This window comes from Triticum urartu, chromosome 5A (genome assembly GCF_056163025.1).
Source record: "Triticum urartu cultivar PI428250 chromosome 5A, HENAU_Tu73, whole genome shotgun sequence".
In the NCBI taxonomy this organism is placed as follows: Eukaryota; Viridiplantae; Streptophyta; class Magnoliopsida; order Poales; family Poaceae; genus Triticum; species Triticum urartu.
Genome location: NC_141877.1, coordinates 70,618,875 through 70,639,839, shown reverse-complemented (window position 1 = coordinate 70,639,839; position 20,965 = coordinate 70,618,875). Strand labels below are relative to the sequence as shown.

Below are 20,965 nucleotides of genomic sequence, written 5' to 3'. Positions count from 1 at the left end.
CCCGGATGTTATCGCCGCTGAAGCCGTAGAATTTTGGCCGGGTTGAGTACCAGCCATGAAGACTCCTACCCGGTTTGGCGACTCTGAGAGGTCCGTAATAGTGCTGCCATCGGAACAGCCCCCAAGCACGCCATCTTGAACTTGATACAGCGAATCTGTTGAGCCGGCAGATGAATTATCGTTAGAGAGGACGGCCGGCTCACCATCACCTTCCAATCCTTCAGGAAGTTCACCTCCATGGATGCAACCCACAAAGGCACGCTTCACGACGGGTTGAGCTCGGGCGGGTTTCGCACACCGAGCCGTCTCGATGAGGTCGGTGCAGCTGTCCGGCTCAGGGCCCGGCTCACCAATCCGGCCGATGAAGACGTGAATTCCGCCAAAGGGGACCCGGTAGCCGTACTCAATTGAACTGGCGTCAGGGCCCCAGCCTTCGTCGTCGATGTAGATCTTGCCACGACGACTCTTGGTCATCCGGCCAATTGCGTATCCCTTGAGCCCTTCGAAGCTGCCCTTCAAGCACTCGAATCCACCGTGCGCTGGCCCCACGGTGGGCGCCAACTGTCGTGGAATTGTCACGGTAGATGTCCTCGTGCAAGGACTTAGTCGTGGAGCCATCGCAACTAGGAAGCTTAAAGGGGTTAATCGGGACAAAGGACACGAGAGGTTTATACTAGTTCAGCCCCTTACGGTGAAGGAAGGCCTACGTCTAGTTGGGTTGGTATTGCTTGAGGTTTCGATGACCAGGGAGCGAGATACGCTATGCCTGGCTCTCGATGAGTTGTTTTCTGCCCTAAGCCACCGGCGGGTCGTCCCCTTATATACACGGGTTGACGCCCTGCGGCCTACAGAGTCCCGGCCAGCTCATAGACAGTCTCCGGCTCGGTGACTAGTTAATTCTACCTTATGATACAAGTCATGCCATCATGGCGGTTTACCACTATGGGCCTTAAGTCGCCTGTGGGCTTTAGACCCTTTATTGAACCGCCATCTTCATGCTTGATCTTGGGCTTCTTCTGATGAGTCCTTATTTGCGTAACCCGGCCCCTCCTGGGCGGCTTACACAAATAGTTATATCCCCAACATCAAGCGTGAATCATATAGTAGATATGATCAACATAGTGATGTTTACCATTGAAAACTACTCCATCTCACGTGATGATCGGACATGGTTAGTTGATATGGATCACATGATCACTTAGATGATTAGAGGGATGTCTGTCTAAGTGGGAGTTCTTAAGTAATTTGATTAATTGAACTTTAATTTATCATAAACTTAGTACCTGATAGTATTTTGCATGTCTATGTTGTTGTAGATAGATGGCCCGTGTTGTTGTTCTGTTGAATTTTAATGCATTCCTTGAGAAAGCAAAGTTGAAAGATGATGGTAGCAATTACACGGACTGGGTCCGTAACTTGGGGATTATCCTCATTGCTGCACATAATAATTATGTCCTGGAAGCACCGCTACGTGCCAAACCCGTTATAGGAGTAACGCCAGATGTTATGAACGTCTGGCAGAGCAAAGCTGATGACTACTCGATAGTTCAGTGTGCCATGCTTTACGGCTTAGAACCGGGATTTCAACGATGTTTTAAACGTCATGGAGCATATGAGATGGTCCAGGAGTTGAAGTTAATATTTCAAGCAAATGCCTGGATTGGGAGATATGAAGTCTCCAATAAGTTCTACAGCTGCAAGATGGAGGAGAATAGTTCTGTCAGTGAACATACACTCAAAATGTCTGGGTATAATAATCACTTGATTCAACTGGGAGTTAATCTTCCGGTTGATAGTGTCATTAACAGAATTCTTCAATCACTGCCACCAAGCTACAAGAGCTTCGTGATGAACTATAATATGCAAGGGGTGGATAAGACTATTCCCGGGCTCTTCGCGATGCAAAAAGCCACAGAGGTAGAAATCAAGAAGGAGCATCAAGTGTTGATGGTCAACAAGACCACCAGTTTCAAGAAAAAGGGTAAAGGGAAGAAGGGGAACTTTAAGAAGAACGGCAAGCAAGTTGCTGCTCAAGTGAAGAAGCCCAAATCTGGACCTAAGCCTGAGACTGAGTGCTTCTACTGCAAAGGGACTGGTCACTAGAAGCGGAACTGCCCTAAGTATTTGGCGGATAAAAAGGATAGCAAGGTGAATAAAGGTATATGTGATATACATGTTATTGATGTGTACCTTCCTAATGCTCGCAGTAGCACCTGGGTATTTGATACTGGTTCTGTTGCTAATATCTGCAACTTGAAACAGGGACTACGGATTAAGCGAAGATTGGCTAAGGACGAGGTGACGATGCGCGTGGGAAATGGTTCCAAAGTCGATGTGATCGCGGTCGGCACGCTACCTCTACGTCTACCTTCGGGATTAGTTTTAGACCTGAATAATTGTTATTTGGTGCCAGCGTTGAGCATGAACATTATATCTGGATCTTGTTTGATGCGAGACAGTTATTCATTTAAATCTGAGAATAATGGTTGTTCTATTTATATGAGTAATATCTTTTATGGTCATGCACCCTTGAAGAATTGTCTATTTTTGATGAATCTCGGTAGTAGTGATACACATATTTATAATATTGAAGCCAAAAGATGCAGAGTTGATAATGATAGTGCAACTTATTTGTGGCACTACCGTTTAGGTCATATTGGTGTAAAGCGCATGAAGAAACTCCATTCTGATGGACTTTTGGAATCACTTGATTATGAATCACTTGGTACTTGTGAACCATGCCTCATGGGCAAGATGACTAAAACGCGTTTCTCCGGAACAATGGAGCGAGCAACAGATTTGTTGGAAATCATACATACTTATGTATGTGGTTCGATGAATATAGAGGCTTGCGGCGGGTATCGTTATTTTCTCACCTTCATAGATGATTTGAGCTTGATGAAACATAAGTCTGAAACATTTGAAAAGTTCAAAGAATTTTAGAGTGAAGTGGAAAATCATCGTAACAAGAAAATAAAGTTTCTACGATCTGATCGTGGAGGAGAATATTTGAGTTACGAGTTTGGTCTTCATTTGAAACAATATGGAATAGTTTCACAACTCACGCCACCCGGAACACCACAGCGTAATGGTGTGTCTGAACGTCGTAATCGTACTTTACTAGATATGGTGCGATCTTTGATGTCTCTTACTGATTTACCGCTATCGTTTTGGGGTTATGCTTTAGAGACGGCTACATTCATGTTAAATAGGGCACCATCTAAATCCGTTGAGACGATGCCTTATGAACTGTGGTTTGGCAAGAAACCAAAGTTGTCGTTTCTTAAAGTTTGTGGCCGCGATGCTTATGTGAAAAAGCTTCAACCTAATAAGCTCGAACCCAAATCAGAGAAATGTGTCTTCATAGGATACCCAAAGGAGACTATTTGGTACACCTTCTATCACAGATCCGAAGGCAAGACATTCGTTGCTAAAAATGGATCCTTTCTAGAGAAGGAGTTTCTCTCAAAAGAAGTGAGTGGGAGGAAAGTAGAACTTGATGAGGTAATTGTACCTGCTCCCTTATTGGAAAGTAGTTCATCACAGAAATCTGTTCATGTGACTCCTACACCAATTAGTGAGGAAGCTAATGATGATGATCATGTAACTTCAGATCAAGTTACCACCGAACCTCGTAGGTCAACCAGAGTAAGATCCGCACCAGAGTGGTACAGTAATCCTGTTCTGGAGGTCATGTTACTTGACCATGACGAACCTACAAACTACGAGGAAGCGATGATGAGCCCAGATTCCGCAAAGTGGCTTGAGGCCATAAAATTTGAGATGGGATCCATGTATGAGGACATAGTGTGGACTTTGGTTGACTTGCCCGATGATCGGCAAGCCATCGAGAATAAATGGATCTTCAAGAAGAAGACTAACGTTGACGGTAATGTTACTTTCTACAAAGCTCGACTTGTTGCGAAAGATTTTCGACAAGTTCAAGGAGTTGACTACGATGAGACTTTCTCACCCGTAGCGATGCTTAACTCTGTCCGAATCATGTTAGCAATTGTTGCATTATATGATTATGATATTTGGCAAATGGATGTAAAGACTGCATTCCTGAATGGATTTCTGGAAGAGGAGTTGTATATGATGCAACCTGAAGGTTTTATCGATCCAAAGGATGCTAACCAAGTGTGTAAGTTCCAGCGATCCATCTATGGACTGGTGCAAGCATCTCGGAGTTAGAATAAATGTTTTGATAGTGTGATCAAAGCATATGGTTTTATACAGACTTCTGGAGAAGCCTATATTTAAAAGAAAGTGAGTGGGAGCTCTGTAGCATTTCTAATATTATATGTGGATGACATATTGTTGATTGGAAATGATATAGAATTTCTGGATAGCATAAAAGGATATTTGAATAAGAGTTTTTCAATGAAAGACCTCGGTGAAGCTGCTTATATATTGGGCATCAAGATCTATAGAGATAGATCAAGATGCTTAATTGGACTTTCACAAAGCACATACCTTGATAAAGTTTTGAAGAAGTTCAAAATGGATCAAGCAAAGAAAGGGTTCTTGCCTGTGTTACAAGGTGTGAAGTTGAGTCAGACTCAATGCTCGACCACTGCAGAAAATAGAGAGAAAATGAAAGTTGTTCCCTATGCTTCAGCCATAGGCTCTATCATGTATGCAATGATGTGTACCAGACCTGATGTGTGCCTTGCTATTAGTTTAGCAGGGAGGTACCAAAGTAATCCAGGAGTGGATCACTGGACAGCGGTCAAAAACACCTGAAATACCTGAAAAGGACTAAGGATATGTTTCTCATTTATGAAGGTGACAAAGAGCTCGTCGTAAATGGTTACGTCGATGCAAGCTTTGACACTGATCCGGATGACTCTAAGTCACAAACCGGATACATGTTTATATTAAACGATGGAGCTGTCAGTTGGTGCAGTTCTAAGCAAAGCGTCGTGGTGGGATCTACGTGTGAAGCGGAGTATAGAGCTGCTTTGGAAGCAGCAAATGAAGGAGTCTGGATGAAGGAGTTCATATCCGATCTAGGTGTCATACCTAGTCCATCGGGTCCAATGAAAATCTTTTGTGACAGTACTGGTGCAATTGCCTTGGCAAAGGAATCTAGATTTCACAAGAGAACCAAGCACATCAAGAGACGCTTCAATTCCATCCGCGATCAAGTCAAGGAGGGAGACATAGAGATTTGCAAGATACTTACGGATCTGAATGTTGCAGACCCGTTGACTAAGCCACTCTCACGAGCAAAACATGATCAGCACCAAGACTCCATGGGTGTTAGAATCATTTCTGTGTAATCTAGATTATTGACTCTAGTGCAAGTGGGAGAATGAAGGAAATATGCCCTAGAGGAAATAATAAAGTTGTTATTTATATTTCCTTATGTCATGATAAATGTTTATTATTCATGCTAGAATTGTATTAACCGGAAACTTAGTACATGTGTGAACACATAGACAAACAAAGTGTCACTAGTATGCCTCTACTTGACTAACTCGTTGAATCAGAGATGGTTAAGTTTCCTAACCATATACATGAGTTGTCATTTGATTAACGGGATCACATCATTAGAGAATGATGTGATTGACTTGACCCATTCCGTTAGCTTAGCATTTGATCGTTTAGTATATTGCTATTGCTTTCCTCATGACTTATACATGTTCCTATGACTATGAGATTATGCAACTCCCGAATACCGTAGGAACACTTTGTGTGCTACCAAACGTCACAACATAACTGGGTGATTATAAAGGTGCTCTACAGGTGTCTCCGATGCTACTTGTTGAGTTGGCATAGATCAAGATTAGGATTTGTCACTCCGATTGTCGGAAAGGTATCTCTGGGCCCTCTCGGTAATGCACATCACTATAAGCCTTGCAAGCAATGCAACTAATGAGTTAGTTGCGGGATGATGTATTATGGAACGAGTAAAGAGACTTGCTGGTAACGAGATTGAACTAGGTATTGAGATACCGACGATTGAATCTCGGGCAAGTAACATACCGATGACAAAGGGAACAACGTATGTTGTTATGCGGTTTGACCGATAAAGATCTTCGTAGAATATGTAGGAACCAATATGAGCATCCAGGTTCCGCTATTGGTTATTGACCGGAGATGAGTCTCAGTCATGTCTACATAGTTCTCGAACCCGTAGCGTCCGCACGCTTAACGTTCGGTGATGATCGGTATTATGAGTTTATGTGTTTTGATGTACCAAAGGTAGTTCGGAGTCCCGGATGTGATCACGAACATGACGTGGAGTCTCAAAATGGTCGATACATAAAGATTGATATATTGGACGGCTACATTCAGACACCGGAAGGGTTTCAGGTGATCTCGGAGAGAACCGGAGTGCCGGAGGGGATTACCGGAACCCCCCGGGGACTAATGGGCCTTAATGGGCCCTAGTGGAGAGAGAGAGGGGCCGACCAGGGCAGGCCGCACGCCCCCTCCCCTTGAGTCCGAATAGGACAAGGAAGGGGGCGGCGCCCCCTTGCCTTTCCCCTCTCCCACTCCTTCCTTCCCCCTCCTAGTGGGACTAGGAAAGGAGAGTCCTACTCCCACTAGGAGGAGGACTCCTCCTCTTGGCGCGCCCTCCTAGCACCAGCCGGCCTCCCCCTTGCTCCTTTATATACAGAGGCAGGGGCACCCCAGAACACACAAGTTGATCATTGATCTTTTAGACGTGTGCGGTGCCCCCTTCCGCCATAGTCCACCTCGGTCATATCATAGCAGTGCTTAGGCAAAGCCCTGCGTCGGTAGCTTCATCAACACCGTCATCACGCCGTCGTGCTGACGGAACTCTCCCTCAAAGCTCTACTGGATCGTGAGTTCGTGGGACATCACCGAGCTGAACGTGTGCAGATCGCGGAGGTGTCGTACGTTCGGGACTAGGATCGGTCGATCGTGAAGACGTACGACTACATCAACCGCGTTGTCATAACACTTCCGCTTATGGGGTACGTGGACGACTCTCTCCCCTCTCGTTGCTATGCATCACCATGATCTTGCGTGTACGTAGGATTTTTTTTGAAATTACTGCGTTCCCCAACAATATGAAGAACAGACTCGATCTAAACTACGAAAAATTGTAAAATCTCACCAAGCAACCTGAAAATCTGATACCACTTGATAGAGGCAAAGGTGTCCCGTCTTTCGATGAGATGGTGGCTATCGTTTTGGAGGAAGTCGATTTTGACGATCCGACTACGAACGTGCGAGGATGTCGCGCCTTAGCAATCGCTAAACCAACTGCGAGAGATTATTGACCACACTGGAGCACGATCAACCTGACCACAAAGGTCTGTTTCCTGCAGGCAAATGAAGAACAAGCAAGAAACTAAGATTGCAATCTGGATATTGCGAATATAAGAGGAAAACTTTATTGATCAAGGTGGGGTTCTGTGATGCCTTTGTCTGGTCATTGAACACAAACGAAGTACGCGAAGTTGCAGCTATGACGAACTTTAATCTAAACAAAACATAAAGTCTAAACGGCGCCTTAAGGGCTGTATATATGGAGGAAGAGGGGGGGGGATTTCGTGGCCCTTGGAGGAGGGGTCCGAAACCAACCCTAACTCTTGTTTCCCCACACATACGGACACTAAAAATAGCCTATACTCAAGTATTTCGAAATTACATGGGCCTAGCCCAATAATAAGGTGACGCAACACCTATAATAGCTTCTCGACGAAATTTATGAAGTGGCATCTTGTATATTTCGTCCAAGGCTTCACGCACTCATTATGGTGGTTTCAAAGTCCTGAAATCATCACTTGTAACTCTGTTCTTATTCCCCTTGCGCATGCTCCATCATCTCCATGCTTGATCTTACTCCAATGATCATCCTTCTTGTCCAAGTTAGACCCTTCATTTGTAAGCAAGACAAATGTATCTAATTTAGGCAGCATCATATTCTCACGAACATTAGAATCATTACCAAGAAACGAATGTACCTGGTAATTTAATTGGTGCGCGCGAGCTCTAGTAATTGGTCATGTATATGTATCAGTAGGGGCTGTGGGTGTAACTTTGTTAGTGATGTCCTCATCATGTCCATTGAAATATGCGTGAGCACGTCCCAACAACATCCGAATTGTGACCGACCATGGCAGAGAGGCGCAGACTGAGGTCTAGTAGAAATTCATTCCAGTAGTACGTGAAGAAGCGAGTGCGGGTTTCTGGAGACCGAGCTCTAGCGAGCTCAGTATTTTGAAAATATCAAAATGCATATTTAAAAGTTTCAAGAAAATCTGGAAAAAAATCCATGGAAACATATATGTATTTCGCTGGAATATGTTGGATTTTGTCGAAAAATGTTGTGATTTGTAGGCTGTACAAAAAAGACAAATTCCGGCCCAATAACAAAAATAAAAGGACCGTTAAAATGTGTATTTGTCTTTTTTTTGTATGCCAGATGTAGAAATATAATGCTGTGAAATTTTGCACATATGTAGTATACATGTGCACGTGTGTTCACAAATAAATTTGTAATTTTTGCGCTCCGGAAAAGTAAATTTTGAAAACGAGCTCACTGACGCTCGGCCTTTGTTGGCATTTTTCGGTTAAGAGCATGGTACACATGCAATATTTTTTGTACGGTTCTTATACGATGATGCTGATCTCTATAAAAGGATTCTATTACATGTGCTTTAGGCCATCTCTGCATACACTTGAAGACTAAAAAAATATGTCTACGGGTGGGCGAAGCGACCCTAGTTCGTTGCATACAACTCGATGCTCTTATTTCTGTTGCACATAACGGTCGCACACTGCGCAGCAACGCATATATGGATGCCCCTCCCACGTCCCTCGGCATATAATTCCTTTTTATTATCACATTGCATGCATGCCACACCCTTGGTTTTTAATACCAATTCATTTGTGTTATTCTTTCCTTCATATTTTAAATCTCCCGTTCTTTTTTTATCCCTACTAATCATGTCCTTTATCCTCTCCTTTCTTTATTACACCTATATGCCCATTGAAATCGATCAATCATACTCCCTCTGATACATATAGGCCCTCGTAATATATTTCATATATATAAAGATGATATAAAAGTTATATTGTGTGTTAGCATTTTCCAAAATACATCATAGCAATTAATTAATTTAATTAAGTTTTTGCCCTTTTAAAGTGGTTAATAGGAACAAATAATAGCACATCTGGAAACTACGCATTTTTCCGATCAAATTATATATATAAATTATTTTAATCCGACTTACGATTGCAAAGTTATAATATAATCATGTTTAACATATTCTGCGTAAATAATAAAAGCTAAGGTTCTAGCGGGCTAACAGAGTGAATGGGGCTACTACAGCTGAACGTGGAATACTAACTGGTGCCCAAGCATGCGAGATAGGGGCAGCCGCAGTTGGGTCGAAGCCCAACAAAGAAAGGGCACTTAATGTAGGACTACCGATTGCTTAAAGAAAAAAATAGAGGCTTTTTTTGTAAAACACGATGAACATGCAAAAACATTCCATACTTTAATACTCCCTCCGTTCCTAAATATTTGTCTTTCTAGACATTTCAAATGACTACTACATACGGATGTATGTAGACATATTTTAAAGTATAGATTCACTCATTTTGCTCCGTATGTAGTCATTTGTTGAAATGACTAGAAAGACAAGTATTTAGGAACGGAGGGAGTAGTAGATATATAGAAGTCTGATGGGCAAGTTGGTTGTTGGACTAAATTGGTGAGGTCGGCTTGTTTAAGTGCGTCCAAGGATAAATCTTTAGGGGCCGTAATTGTTTTCCTCTTTGCCAGCGATGCTAGCATGTATTACCAGTCCAATTGGTTTCGATTTTTCATCCAGTTTGAACAAAAAACCACCCAGTTCAACTGGTTTTGTTCGGTCTATTTGCAGAACAATATAATTAGCTTATAAAACTGGCAAGGCCGCCGGTTTCGGTTTTTCCCAGTCCGACCGCCAGTTTGGTCCAGTTTTTTAAACTATGATAGCGCCTACGTATACATTTTCCCTATGATAGTGTGCTCCATGTTTGTTGGTTCATGGGCGGCCTACTTTCAAGTACCAGTTTTCTAAATTGGCAGATGCCTCTAGAATTTTCGTTGACACTGTGAGATACATTAATTCACATCAATTGGTTTTTTGCTGTTGAAATTTGAAGACCTCTGAATTAATTAGAAGAACATATTTTTTATAGGATGCCTATAGTGGGAAGTTTACAAATTGAGTATTCTCGAATGTGGTGTAAAATTTTGTGTTGTGCCTGTATATGGCCCATGCTCCTACGCAAAGTATCCAATATATCCTAAACAGATCTATTTTATATTCTTCACGTAACACATTTTTTATGCCGCACGGTACATGTCACGTTTAATTTACCTCTACCCACGGTATTACAAATATGTTTAGTAACTGGTTGACGGGGGTTGAGGCCAAAACTAAAACACAGATTCACACAACTGTTTGTGCTTTGTTTTGGGCTAATTGAAATTGTCTAACAAAAGTTCGTATTTTTTTTGCAGGTCATTTTCCGAGCTACAAGATGGATTTTTATGTGGTTGTTACTGCAACATGCGGAAGTGCAAGAGCATATGATCTCTGGGTGCAACTGATGGAAGATAATAGCACGGGATACGTACAACCGGTTTGGATGATGGTTCGATAATAAGCTATGTGCGTAGGCATATTTTCCTATTTGTGGCTAGCTTGTTTTTTTTCACTAGTTAATGTGTACGTGCAATGCAGGTTAATTTGGAAGTATATTAAGTGCATGCGGATATTAGGTAGGATATTATTTGCGTTTTATTATGTGATTAGCACTAAATTTGATATGAAATTAACTACACGCTAAACGTGTTGAGCATTCGACTTTGAAACAGTCTAGGTCGTTGGATTGACATGATTTGATGGCCGAGATTAATTGGATCTGCCTCTTTAGGTCTTTTTATATTGGTATAGATTATTATGACGTTGGAGATCGATACTCTTAAACTTTAATAAAAATATAGTTGTGTGCATCGTAATGATGTAGATGCCGAGGGTGATCCTCCTTTTCTAAAAAAACACATGTTTATATCCAATCAGGGATGGATTGATGTGGTGATAGAATATGTATAGAGAAGAAGCTCATTACTGTTATAAAGGATGTTGAAGTACCCGTCTCCTGGGGGCCTCGTCGTGCGAGAGTGCCCTCCGCACCATCCCTCCGCACCATCCATTGGGCCCGGGCCTCGCGCGGATGGCTCCCTAGCGCGCCCTCGGTAGTCCGATCTGCACGGGCGCCCGACACGAGGACAGTTTCCCTCCGACGTCCATGACACGTGAGACGCATGCACAACCGGAGCCACCTCTTTGTGGTAGGTTTGTGTCGCGCCCGTGTGCGCCGACTCACGCGCTGCCCCCGCGGGTTGGGGAAAAGGGATCATGTTCTCAATTTTAAGGGATCAATTAAAGGTTTTCAAGTTTTGAATCGGAACAGGCAAAAGAACACTTGATGCTGATGGACCACTACTTTGCCTCTGATGCCCAATTCATGGACAATTTTCGCTGGGGCTTTCGAAGCCGACAAAATGTGTCTGATCGCCTCTATAATGGTGTCCGGGCCTACGATGACTACTTCATCTTGAAATAGGATGTCTAGGAACAATTGGATTCTCTGGTTACAAGAAGTGCAAGGCTTCATTGTGGATGCTTGCATATGGCACGACCATAGATTTGTGGCATGAATACCTCCGGATGTCTGAAAGCACATGCACAAACGTCATAGTCAAATTTGCTACTATGATGGTCGAGGTGTTTAGACAGCACTCTCTGGAGCAAGAAGATGGCCAAGTATGCTCAGATCTGTTGATTGCATGCACTCCAGATGGAAGAACGGCTCATCTTCTCTACAAGGGAAATATCAAGGCCGTGCTAAGAAGCATGTCATCATTCTTAAAGTAGTTGCATCATAAGATCTTTGGATTTGACATCCTTTCTTCGGCATGCCTGGGACTCAACAATGATATCAACGTGTGCAGCGGTCTTCATTGTTTTCTAGGTTGACTGCAGGACAAGCTCCTCGATGCAAGTATACCATCAATGGTCATAACTCCAACATGCTAATATTTGGTTGGTGGTATCTATCCTCCCTGGGCAACCTTCATCAAGACTATCTCCGACCCAGTTGCCAAAAAGAGTCCAGTCCGCCCAAAGACAAGGAGCTATAAAGATGTGGGGAGGGTATTTGAGTGCTGCAAATCCCATTGGGCAGCTGTTTGAGAATTTGCAAAAATATGGGTGTTAGGGATCGTAGCAGAAATTTAAAATTTTCTACGCATCACCAAGATCAATCTATGGAGTAATCCAGCAACGAGGGGAAGGAGAGTGCATCTACATACCCTTGTAGATCGCTAAGCGGAAGCGTTCAAGTGAACGGGGTTGATGGAGTCGTACTCGTCATGATCCAAATCACTGATGATCCTAGCGCCGAACGGACGGCACCTCCGCGTTCAACGCACGTATGGAACGGAGACGTCTCCCACGCCTTGATCCAGCAAGGAGGAGGGAGAGGTTGAGGAAGAGAGTCCAACAGCAGCACGACGGCGTGGTGGTGATGGAGCTCGTGGTTCTCCAGCAGGGCTTCGCCAAGCACTATGGAGGAGGAGGAGGTGTAGGAGGAGGGAGGGCTGCGCCAGGTTCAAGGGTGTGGCCGCCCTCCCACCCCTCCACTATTTATAGGTGGGAAGAGAGGGGGGCCGGCCCCCTAGATCCCATCTAGGGTTGGGGGCAGCGGCCAAGGGGGGAGGAGTGCCTCCCAAGTCAAGTGGAGGCCCTCCCCCTTAGGGTTTCCCCTCTCCCATGTGCATGGGCCTTGGGGGGGCTGGTGCCCTTGGCCCATTAAGGTTAGGGCGCCCCCCTACAGCCCATGCTGCTGTATTGGACGTGGTGGAACATTTTCCGGACCTCCGGACCCCTCCGGAATCCTCCGGAACCTTCTGGAAGCTTCCCGGTACAATACCGGAAAAAACCGAACTTTTTCCGGAACCCGAACAACAACTTTCCATATATAAATCTTTACCTTCGGACCATTCTGGAACTCCTCGTGACGTCCGAGATCTCATCCGGGACTCCGAACAACATTCGGTAATCACATACAAGTCTTCCTAATAAGCCTAGCGTCATCGAACCTTAAGTGTGTAGACCCTACGGGTTCGGGAACCATGCAAACATGACCGAGACAACTCTCCGGCCAATAACCAACAGCGGGATCTGGATACCCATGTTGGCTCCCACATGTTCCACGATGATCTCATCGGATGAACCACGATGTCGAGGATTCAATCAATCCTGTATTCAATTCCCTTTGTCCAGCGGTATTGTACTTGCCCGAGATTCGATCGTCGGTATCCCGATACCTTGTTCAATCTCGTTACCGGCAAGTCTCTTTACTCGTTCCGTAACACATCATCCCGTGATCAACGCTTTGGTCACATTGTGCACATTATGATGATGTCCTACCGAGTGGGCCCAGAGATACCTCTCCGTTTACACGGAGTGACAAATCCCAGTCTCGATTCGTGCCAACCCAACAGACACTTTCGGAGATACCTGTAGTGAACCTTTATAGCCACCCAGTTATGTTGTGACGTTTGGTACACCCAAAGCATTCCTACGGTATCCGGGAGTTGCACAATCTCATGGTCTAAGGAAATGATACTTGACATTAGAAAAGTTTTAGCATACGAACTACACGATCTTTGTGCTAGGCTTAGGATTGGGTCTCGTCCATCACATCATTCTCCTAATGATGTGGTCCCGTTATCAACGACATCCAATGTCCATGGTCAGGAAACCATAACCATCTATTGATCAATGAGCTAGTCAACTAGAGGCTTACTAGGGACATGGTGTTGTCTATGTATCCACACATGTATCTGAGTTTCCTATCAATACAATTCTAGCATGGATAATAAACGATTATCATGAACAATGAAATATATAATAATAACTAATTTATTATTGCCTCTAGGGCATATTTCCAACAGTCTCCCACTTGCACTAGAGTCAATAATCTAATTCACATCGCCATGTGATTAACACTCACAGGTCACATCGCCATGTGACCAACATCCAAGAGTCTACTAGACTCAATGATCTAGTTCACATCACTATGTGATTAACACTTAAAGAATTCTGGGTTTGATCATGTTATGCTTGTGAAAGAGGTTGTAGTCAACGGGTCTTGCCATATTCAGATCCCTATGTATTTCGCAAAACTTTATGTCATATCGTAGATGCTGCTACCACGTTCCACTTGGAGCTATTCCAAATTGTTGCTCCATTATACGTATCCGGTATCTCTACTCAGAGCTATCCGGATAGGTGTTAAGCTTGCATCGACATAACTCTTTACGTCGAACTCTTTATCACCTCCATAACCGAGAAATATTTCCTTATTCCTCTAAGGATAATTTTGACCGCTATCTGGTGATCCAGTCCTAGACCACCTTTGTACCCTCTTGCCAGACATGTGGCAAGGCACACATCAGGTGCGGTACTCAGCATGGCATACCGTATAGAGCCTATGACAAGAGCATAGGGGACGACCTTCGTCCTTCTTCTTTCTTCTGCCGTGGTCAAGCTTTGAGTCTTACTCAACTTCACACCTTACAACTCAGGTAAGAACCCCTTCTTTGACTGATCTATTTTGAACTCCTTCAAAAACATGTCAAGGTGTGCGTTCTTTGAAAGTATCATCAGGCGTCTTGATCTATCTCTATAGATCTTGATGCCCAATATGTAAGCAGCTTTATCCAGGTCTTCCTTTGAAAAACACTCTTCAAACAACCGTTTATGCTTTCCAGAAATTCTACATCATTTCGAATCAACAATATGTCATCCACATATACTTATCAGAAATTTTGTAGTGCTCCCACTCACTTTCTTGTAAATACAAGTTTCTAGCAAACATTGTATAAACCTAAAAGCTTTGATCACTCCATCAAAGCATATATTCCGACTCTGAGATGCTTGCTCTAGTCCATAGAAGGATTGCTGGAGCCAACATACCTTTTAGCATCCTTAGGATCGACAAAACCTTTTATTGTATCACATACAACTTTTCTTACGAAAACTTGGTAAGAAAACTTGTTTTGACATCCATCTGTAAGATTTCACAATCGAAAAATACAGCTAATGCTAACATGATTCCGACGGACTTAAGCATCGCTACGGGTGAGAAATTCTCATCATAGTCAACTCCTTGAACTTGTGAAAAGACTCTTTCCCACAAGTTGAGCTTCATAGACGGTAACATTACCGCCCACGTCCGTCTTCTTCTTAAAGATCCATTTATCTCAATGGCTTGCCAATCATCGGGCAAGTCCACCAAAGTCCATACTTTGTTCTGATACATGGATCCTATCTCGGATTTCATGGCTTCTAACCATTTGTCGGAATACAGGCCCACCATCGCTTCTCCATAGCTTGTAGGTTCATTGTTGTCTAACAACATGATATCTAAGACAGGATTACCGTACCACTCAGGAGTAGTACATATCCTTGTCGACCTACGAGGTTCGATAGCAACTTGATCCGAAGCTTCATGATCACTATCATTAAATTCCTCTTCAACAGACGTAGGCGCCACAGAAAACATCTTTCTATGTTGCATCACTCTCTGGTTGAAGTAAAGGTTCGACAACCTCATCAAGTTCTATCTTCCTCCCACTCAATTCTTTCGTGAGAAACTCCTTCTCGAGAAAGGACCCATTCTTAGCGACAAACAATTTGCCCTCGGATCTGAGATAGAAGGTGTACCCAACTGTCACCTTTGGGTATCCTATGAAGATGTGTTTGTCCGCTTTGGGTTCGAGCTTCTCCGGCTGAAGCCTTAAGCATCGCAGCCCCAAACATTAAGAAACGACAACTTTGGTTTCTTGCCAAACCAATGTTCATACGACGTCGTCTCAACGGACTTAGATGGTGTCCTATCTAAAGTGAATGTAGCTGTCTTTAACGCATAACCTCAAAATGAAAACGGTAAATTGATAAGAGACATCATAGATCGCACCATATCTCATAGTGTTCGATTACGATGTCTGGACACACCATTACCTTGTGGTGTTCCAGGTGGCTTCAACTGTGAAACAATTCCACAATGTCTTAAGTGATTGCCAAACTCATAACTCAGAAAATCCCCTTTTGATCAGATCGTAGGAACATGATCTTATTGTTATGATGATTCTTAACTTCACTCTGAAATCGCTTGAATTTTTCAAACGTTTCAGACTTGTGCTTCATTAAGTAGATATACCTATATCTACCCAAATCGTCAGTGAAGATGAGAAAATAGCAATATCCACCGCACGCTTCAATTCTCATTGGATCACACGCATCAGCATGCATGATTTCCAACAAGTCACTTGCCCGTTTCATTGTACCTGAAAACGGGGTCTTAGTCATCCTGCCCATGAGGCATGGCTCGCATGTGTCAAGTGATTCAAAATCAAGTGACTCCAAACATCCATCGACATGGAGTTTCTTCATGCATCTTACGCCAATATGACCTAAGCGGCAGTGCCACAAGAAAGTGGTACTATCATTATTAACTCTACATCTTTTGGCGTGAACATGTGTATTACTACGACCGAGATTCAATGAACCATTCACATAGGGTGCATGACCATGAAAGGTATTATTCATGTAAACAGAATAACCATTATTCTCTAACTTAAATGAATAACCGTATTGCAATGAACATGATCTAATCATATTCATGCTCAACGTAGACACCTGATAACATTTATCTAGGTTCAATACTAATCCCGAAGGTAGTTGGAGCGTGCGATGGTGATCTCATCAACTTTGGAAACACTTCCAACACACATCGTCACCTCGCCCTTAGCCAGTCTCCGTTTAGTCCGTAGCTTTTGCTTCAAGTCACCAATAATAGTAACTGAACCGGTATCCAATACCCAGATGCTACCAGGAGTACTAGTGAGGTACACATTAATAACACGTATAAATTTTGTTGAAGTTGCCAGCCTTCTTATCTACCATGCATTTGGGGTAATTCCGCTACCAGTGACCGTTCCCCTTACAATAGAAGCACTTAGTCTCGGGTTTGGGTTCAACCTTGGGTTCCTTCACTGGAGCGGCAACTGGTTTGCCATCCATGAAGTTTCCCTTCTAGCCCTTGCCCTTCTTGAAACCAGTGGTCTTGTTAAACCATCAACACTTGATGCTCCTTCTTGATTTCTACCTTTGCGGTCTTAAGCACCGCGAACAGCTCCGGGATCAACTCCATCCCTTGCATGTCATAGTTCATCACAAAGATCTAGTAGCTTAGTGATAGTGGCTAGAGAACTCCATCAATCACTATCTTATCTGGAAGTTTAACTCCCACTTGATTTAAGTGATTGTAGCACCCAGACATTCTGAGCACATGCTCACTAACTGAGCTATTCTCCTTCATCTTGTTGGCAAAAGAACTTGTCAGAGGTCTCATACCTCTCAACACGGGCATGAGCCTGAAATCCCAATTTCAGCTCTTGGAACATCTCATATGTTCTATGGCGTTCAAAACGTCATTGGAATCCTGACTCTAAGACATAAAGTATGGTGCACTAAACTATCAAGTAGTCATCAGAATGTGTCTGTCAGGTGTTCACAACATCCACAGACGACGTTGTAGGGGTTTGCACATCGAGCGGTGCATCAAAGACGTAAGCCTTCTGTGTAGCAGTGAGGACACTCCTCGGACTACGGACCTAGTCCGCATCATTGCTTACAATATCTTTCAACTTAATCTTTCTCTAGGAACGTATTGAAACAGGGAGCTACAACGTGAGCTATTTATCTACAACATATTTGCGAAGACAATTTAGACTATGTTCATGATAATTGAGTTCATCTAATCAAATTATTTAATGAACTCCCACTCAGATAGACATCCCTCTAGTCATCTAAGTGAAACATGATCCGAGTCAACTAGGCCGTGTCCGATCATCACGTGAGACGGACTAGTCAACATCGGTGAACATCTTCATGTTGATCGTATCTTCTATATGACTCATGCTCGACCTTTCGGTCTTCCGTGTTCCGAGGCCATGTCTGTACATGCTAGGCTCGTCAAGTCAACCTAAGTGTATTGCGTGTGTAAATCTGGCTTACACCCGTTGTATTCGAACATTAGAATCTATCACACCCGATCATCACGTGGTGCTTCAAAACAACGAACCTTCACAACGGTGCACAGTTAGGGGGAACACTTTCTTGAAATTATTACGAGGGATCATCTTATTTAAGCTACCGTCGTTCTAAGCAAATAAGATGTAAAATATGATAAACATCACATGCAATCAAATAGTGACATGATATGGCCAATATCATTTTGCTCCTTTTGATCTCCATCTTCGGGGCTCCATGATCATCGTTGTCACCGGCATGACACCGTGATCTCCATCATCGTGTCTTCTTGAAGTTGTCTCGTCATCTATTACCTCTACTACTATGGCTAACGCTTTAGCAATAAAGTAAAGTAATTACATGACGTTTATGTTGACACGCAGGTCATAAATAAATTAAGACAACTCCTATGGCTCCTGCCGGTTGTCATACTCATCGACATGCAAGTCGTGATTCCTATTACAAGAACATGATCAATCTCATACATCACATATATCATTCATCACATCCTTTTGGCCATATCACATCACACGGCACATGCTGCAAAAACAAGTTAGACGTCCTCTAATTGTTGTTGCAAGTTTTTACGTGGCTGCTATAGGTTTCTAGCAAGAACGTTTCTTACCTACGCGAAAACCACAACGTGATATGCCAATTTCTATTTCCCCTTCATAAGGACCCTTTTCATCGAATCCGATCCGACTAAAGTGGGAGAGACAGGCATCCGCTAGCCACCTTATGCAACTAGTGCATGTCAGTCGGTGGAACCAGTCTCACGTAAGAGTACGTGTAAGGTCGGTCCGGGCCGCTTCATCCCACGATGCCGCCGAATCAAGATAAGACTAGTAACGGCAAGTAAATTGACAATATCGGCGCCCACAACTGCTTTGTGTTCTACTCGTGCATAGAAACTACGCATAGACCTAGCTCATGATGCCACTGTTAGGGATCATAGCAGAAATTTAAAATTTTCTACGCATCACCAAGATCAATCTATGGAGTAATCTAGCAACGAGGGGAAGGAGAGTGCATCTACATACCCTTGTAGATCGCTAAGCGGAAGCGTTCAAGTGAACGGGGTTGATGGAGTCGTACTCGTCATGATCCAAATCACCGATGATCCTACCGCCGAACGGACGGCACCTCCGCGTTCAACACACGTATGGAACGGAGACGTCTCCCACGCCTTGATCCAGCAAGGAGGAGGGAGAGGTTGAGGAAGAGGGTCCAACAGCAGCACGACGGCGTGGTGGTGATGGAGCTCGTGGTTCTCCAGCAGGGCTTCGCCAAGCACTATGAAGGAGGAGGAGGTGTAGGAGGAGGGAGGGTTGCGCCAGGTTCAATGGTGTGGCCGCCCTCCCACCCCTCCACTATTTATAGGTGGGGAGAGAGGGGGGCCGGCCCCCCTAGATCCCATCTAGGGTTGGGGGCGGCGGCCAAGGGGGGGAGGAGTGCCTCCCAAGTCAAGTGGAGGCCCTCCCCCTTAGGGTTTCCCCTCTCCCATGCGCATGGGCCTTGGGGGGGCTGGTGCCCTTGGCCCATTAAGGTTAGGGCGCCCCCTACAGCCCATGCTGCTATATTGGACGTGGTGGAACATTTTTCGGACCTCTGGACCCCTCCGGAATCCTCCGGAACCTTCCGGAAGCTTCCCGGTACAATACCGAAAAAAACCAAACTTTTCCCGGAACCCGAACAACAACTTTCCATATATAAATCTTTACCTCCGGACCATTCCAGAACTCCTCGTGACGTCTGGGATCTCATCCGGGACTCCGAACAACATTCGGTACTCACATACAAGTCTTCCTAATAACCCTAGCGTCATCAAACCTTAAGTGTGTAGACCCTACGGGTTCGGGAACCATGCAAACATGACCGAGACAACTCTCCGGCCAATAACCAACAGCGGGATCTGGATACCCATGTTGGCTCCCACATGTTCCATGATGATCTCATCGGATGAACCATGATGCCAAGGATTCAATCAATCCCATATTCAATTCCCTTTGTCCAGCGGTATTGTACTTGCCCGAGATTCGATCGTCGGTATCCCGATACCTTGTTCAATCTCGTTACCGGCAAGTCTCTTTACTCGTTCCGTAACACATCATCCCGTGATCAACTCTTTGGTCACATTGTGCACATTATGATGATGTCCTACCGAGTGGGCCCAGATATACCTCTCCGTTTACACGGAGTGACAAATCCCAGTCTCGATTCGTGCCAACCCAACAGACACTTTCGGAGATACCTGTAGTGAACCTTTATAGCCACCCAGTTACGTTGTGACGTTTGGTACACCCAAAGCATTCCTACGGTATCCGGGAGTTACACAATGTCATGATCTAAGGAAATGATACTTGACATTAGAAAAGCTTTAGCATACGAACTACACGATCTTTGTGCTAGGCTTAGGATTGGGTCTCGTCCATCACATCATTCTCCTAATGATGTGATCCCGTTATCAACGACATCCAATGTCCATGGTCACGAAACCGTAACCATCTATTGATCAACGAGCTAGTCAACTAGAGGCTTACTAGGGACATGGTGTTGTCTATGTATCCACACATGTATCTGAGTTTCCTATCAATACAATTCTAGCATGGATAATAAACGATTATCATGAACAATGAAATATATAATAATAACTAATTTATTATTGCCTCTAGGGCATATTTCCAATAATGGATTCCGAAGAACTTGTGGAATATGATGACATATTGTGTGATCAAGCACAAATGATCTTGGAGGGTGAGGATGAAGATGCTGCCGAAGGTCTGGAACTTGAGGACATGGGTGTTCCTATCCAACTTTGA

At 43.9% G+C, this 20,965-nt stretch overlaps 1 pseudogene; it reads left to right on the top strand.

The window, feature by feature from the left end:
* The first annotated feature begins 1,651 nt into the window (after window positions 1-1,651).
* LOC147968103 (uncharacterized) lies at window positions 1,652-20,965 on the top strand (annotated as a pseudogene).